The sequence below is a fragment of the Haplochromis burtoni genome, unplaced genomic scaffold (assembly GCF_018398535.1).
Source record: "Haplochromis burtoni strain Fernald_Lab_line unplaced genomic scaffold, NCSU_Asbu1 Contig_149, whole genome shotgun sequence".
Classification (NCBI taxonomy): Eukaryota; Metazoa; Chordata; class Actinopteri; order Cichliformes; family Cichlidae; genus Haplochromis; species Haplochromis burtoni.
Window position 1 is genome coordinate 966,262 of NW_024582510.1, and position 5,263 is coordinate 971,524.

Genomic DNA, 5,263 nt, shown 5'->3' on the forward strand with positions numbered 1-5,263 from the left:
GATCCACTCAGGAAAAATAAAGGTGAGCACAAGTGTCAGCAGTCCAGCACAGGCCTTCGCCTACAGCTTGGCAGGAACTGTTTTTTGGAGCTCTACCAGGGGGATTTTTTATCAGTCTATTATTCATGTAAGTTCTGAGGGTCTTATTCCGTAAAAACGGTAACATTTTAATTTTGTTTATGTTCTTAATCGCTGATTACACTCTTATAGTATACAGCAAAACATATAGAGCAAAACAACTTCCAGATGTTGAAAGAAGTAATTGTCCTGAAAAAAGAGACCAAATCTCATGCTCTCAGCTGATTTTTTTAATGACAGTTTTACAGCTAAAACAAAATCATTCCAGGCGGCCTGCTTAAGATGATCGGGGTTAGCAGTTTGCTGGTGTCACAGAGTGAAGGAGCTGAGGGCTGCCCCCTGCTGGTCACTGGTGGCCAGGAAACTGTTTACATCTTCAGCTGCTAATGAAACAGCTTCAGCTTTCCACCCAAATATGGTCACTTCTGGTTTCAAGAAGCCGACACATCTGCAGCTGAGATGCACTCCAGAAATACAGCACTGAGGTCAGTGTGGCTAAAGACTGAATATTTTTTCTACCTGTTAATACTGTAGGAAACTTCAGAATGCTTCATCCACTGCCGCAAAGATCATGATAAACCTAATAAAGAGGAAATAATCTGGATTATTTAGAGTAAAGTAGCTGAATGACACACTGGGTTATGCATGAGTCACATGCCGAGAATCTGCGCTGGATGCAGGTAAAGTTAAGAAACCGCTCTCACACTAAACCGACTTTGAGGAAAACCTTCGCCCTTAGCTGTGTTGGTAACGCTGATGCCACATCTACCTCAGATCTGGCTGATGACGTCTCTGCCTGCAGCTGGGGCACAAAGGGGCCCTGCTGAGCGAAGAAGCTGTAATTTCAGAGCCTGCAAATACTTCACAGGAAATGATTGTGGTAAGCCAAGGAAATGACACCAACTCTGCAACTCTCCTCTGTAACTTATAACGCGAGAGCCGGGCTTTGCTCTCTGCTCCTGTCGTTGGCTGCAGGTACTGCACACCCCCTCTCTGATGACCTTTCACCCCGTTTGTTCGCCCACGGTTTGATCGCTCTTCTCCTGCACATTTCCTTCTCGGCGGCCCAAACACCTGTTTGCTGTTTCTCAGCTCGGCCAGACGATATCTCATTCGGGATCGTGGAGACGTCTGCCCCGGGGAGCTGATGGAAGTGCAGCTTCTGCTCGCTCGTCTCTGCAGCACCTTACGTTGTTGTGCAACTGCAGTGAACCAGAGACAGTCATTTATAAGATGTCTGGCTCGCTGCCTCTGGTCACAGAAGCCGCCGCCGCTGCTGCTGCTGCGTCCAGGACTGTGTGTTCTGGCCTGAGTGGATGAATTAGAGCTGCCAAGACCAAAATAACTCATTGATTCACTGAGCTCTCCCTGGGTCTGAAGCATTAACATCACCCAGAAGCTATTTCTCTCACTTGTTTGGAGCCGCAAGTCGTCCAGAGGTACCATTATCCAAGCCCGGCGAAGGCAAAACGACTAAACAAAGAAAGCTGTGGAAGCTAAAAGAGTTCTTACATTTTTAATTTCACGTAATAGACTTTTTTTTTTAAATATATGAAAATGTAATTACTTTTTTTTTTTTATATAACAAACACCAATCTGCCAAGAGATTAAAAGCACAGGTGAAGTGCATAATTCATCTTGTGTTACAATTCAAAGGTATGCTACGGAAGAGGATAAGGGCCACTGGAAAAAAAAAATCTGAGAAAAAAAGTCAGAATTCTGACTTTAATCTTAGGATTCTGACTTTTTTCTCAGAATAAAAGAAAAAAAAAAAGACGTTCCCACTTTTTTTTTTCCAGTGGCCCTAATCCTCTTCCGTAGTATGCAGGGAAAATCGGGTCTATGTTAATGTTAAACTTAACACTTGCCAGCTGTCTTTGAAGCACCTCTGGGCACTTATTTTGGCAGTTTTATTTTCAAGCATTTTCCTAAATTAACTTGAATTTTAATGGTGACCAGGACATAAAGACAACACCTATAAAAATCACCAAATTTCTAAAAAAAAGTCTGTTAAAAAGTTGCCGATTTCACCTTACCTCTAAATGCCACCTCCAAATATGACTAAATAACAATGGACTTCATATCAAAGATAGATGTAGCCACCACCTCTTTATTTTTGTAACCAGATGAATCGCCCCCTGCTGGCCACTACAAATACCGGAAGGCATGAGACGCAAAATCTGCTCGGGGACCAGTTTCGGCAGCAGGATAAAGAGCTCAAGTTTCTGACTTGGCTTTCACTTGTTTATTGATTTCACTTTATAAAAATAAAATTGATAAATCAACAGACATAAAGTGTCTTTTCTTATGCAGGTAAACAATAGTTTTAAAACTTTTGTGGTATTACTAAAGTAGTAAAGGCAACAAGTATAAATACTTAGGTTAGATTGTGGTCTTTGTGCGTTCCTGTGAGTTTTACTTCCTCGCTTTGTTGGCTCTCCTCTTTGGTAATCGTCTGTCCCACCTGTGCCTTCTTCCACACCTGTTCCCTCTCTGCTCTCCTGCGTCCGCTTGGGATATATTTACTCCTGAGCTTTCCCTTGTTTCCAGTCTGTAGGCTTCCGTCCATTCCTTGGTTTTCTTCAGTTTTGATTTGTTAGCGTCTCTGTTTTCCTTTTGTTTCTATTTTAGACTTTTGTCTCAGTGTGTGGATTCAGGCCTGAATTATAATTGCCTAATTTTGTGTTTTACTTTGCATTTGAACCTTAGTATGTCAGATATTTTTAGATGTTATAAAGCTCAGGGGTGCACATGAGCTTGAAAATCAAGTTTTCTACACTATTTATGATCAAACATTCAGATTTGCAGAGTCATATATTTTTGGATCTAAGGACAGCCACCGCTGTGCTTCAGGTGAAATGTTTTTGACCTTTTCAGCATGGATTTATTTTTCAAGTTCAAATAGTCGGACTAAAACAGCTTCTCTTTTTCCAGTCTGGCTAAAAACTTTAAGCCCCTGCCTTTGTGGGGCAGATTAACAGAGAGCACATCTCTGCTGTGGACAGACTCATTGCACCCTGCCTGCAAAACGGGAACCTTTTTAAAAGTCATTCTCCTCTCCCTGGAGAGCGCAGAGAGGAATGCAGTGAATAATAAAAACAGGGAGATTGCCTGTGAGTGCCAGTCTGTGAGAGCAGCGAGGATTTTTTAATGAGATTCTGAGATTGGAAGCTGAAGGGGGAGGCGGGAGTCTCGCTGTGCTCATGGACATCTCGCCGTTACGCAGTTCCATCTATCTATCTATCTATAGAGCAGCTACCCCTCAGGGAGCGGTTATAGTCACTCAGACTTTAATGAAACACAGCGAAGAGGAGATGAGGAGAAAACAGAGGCTGTTTTCAGCTCTGCCGTTTATCTGATCAATTCACTGCACCTTGAAGCAGAGAAATGTGCTGCAGATTAGCCGGTGGCTCAGAGAGACGATTCTCACGGCCCGCACAACATCTGTAGCAGAGTCTTGTCCTCTACTCACCCTCATTACTCTTTGTGTCACGTCTAATGTGCTACAAGCAAAGTGAAGAATAGTTTGGCTCCTTCTCCACCTGCCCAGTCCCGCTCAATGAAATCCTCTCAGCTCTGTGTTTAATGTGATCAGATATGACTTAACGAAGAGACAAGCATGCGATTGGATAAAAAATCAACCAGAACAATAACCTAAGGTGAGATTTTTATATTACTTAAACGCTGAGTCACTCTTCGGATGAATGAACCCTTCATCTAAGCTCTTAGTCTAGATCCTGGAATGATTAATCTACACCTTAAGATCCTTCTGTTAGTGTTTGCTCCCCATCAGTCTGATGAAGACTACGAGAGGCAGTTTGAAACAGTAGTTTCAACAATAATGCCTTTTTTCAGGGTTGTTGCACACCACCTATGACATCACCACTAGCTGGGCTTGCTGCAGAACGGCAGAAATGTGTCGCCACTCAGACAAAACCTCTGCATCAGCACTCAATGAGGAGTAAAACCAGTTGAAACCAGAAGCAAAGAAATCAGTTTTCCTCCGTATCTCCTGTGAATGTCTGAGCTCTTGTGCTGATATTAGTGCCAGACTTAGTGCCGCTATGCTGGCTTACAAAAATCAAAAGGTGCATGACACCAAGGTGCACCGGCAGTTGTTTTGGCACTTTTGGCCACCTTTAGACAAGGACATGACCTTCAGTGCTGCAGATATAGACCATGAAACACAACCGAAAGCCTTGGAAAAAGTCAACATACACTGTAGTTGACAGTTAATGTGGATGTTTTGTTTTTCTAGTATTGGGCTATACTAGTGTAGCTTTGCATAATTCACAATTAGAAATAATCCTGACTGAAAGACACTGTTTAAGCTCCTCCCCCTTTAAAGCCAGAGTTCTACTGGCAGGTCTGAACAGCAGGTGGGTGGTGCTTGTGTGCATTATATGGCCATATTTGGGATATCCCCTCTTTCAGATGTCATATAGAGTCAATAGTATAAAATTTTTAGATCAGTGGGAAGGCGGAGCTTTTGGCTCACAGGGATTGTGCAAACTCTGACCATGTTTAATATGAACTTCCACAAATGTAGCAGTGCGTATGTGACAGAGAATAACGAAAGGCTCAACAGATCCACAAACTGTTTATATGGAATATGGAGCAGGTAAAATTATGTCTATGCACGAATGTCTTCGGGGGGAATTTGACTGGATCGTTTCTTAACTATCTGGTATTCCTCTGTAAGACTTTGAATCAAGCAATCAGCTGAGGAAGACAGTGAGATGTGGCCGAAAGCCCAAGAGGAGCTCAGCAAACAGGATTTATGTTGTAAATTTCACTTCTGACCTTTGAAATGAAAAAGCCGCCTTCAGCTGCTTTCTTATTCACAAGCGGTCACCACAGCAGGTCGCTCCGCATGTTTGATTTGCTGTGGTTTTTACACCGCACGCCAACCCCAAAGATGCAGGAGCCGCGTCCTCTCCCGGGACCTTAGGAATTTTAAACTAAATGTGTGCATACCATCTATTACCATCAGCCGACGGAGACCATGAGATGTATTGTACTGTAATATTTTTAAGCAGCTTGGCGTAAAACTGGAGCCAGTGGTGTCTATTGATCAATACATGGACAGTAAACACCTGAAAGTTTTTTCTATGCTCACATATAAATCTTATCATCTTTGCAACAAATATCATATTTGACATGAAAAAAAAAAAAAATATATATA

The 5,263-nt window shown here is 42.5% G+C and overlaps 1 long non-coding RNA gene across 1 annotated transcript; it reads left to right on the forward strand.

Annotated features, from left to right (window-relative positions):
• The first annotated feature begins 363 nt into the window (after positions 1–363).
• On the forward strand, positions 364–1,835 carry LOC121815184. Its single transcript, XR_006054857.1, has 3 exons — positions 364–758; positions 853–958; positions 1,054–1,835. It is a non-coding gene; the product is annotated as an uncharacterized LOC121815184 (long non-coding RNA).
• Positions 1,836–5,263: the final 3,428 nt, after the last annotated feature.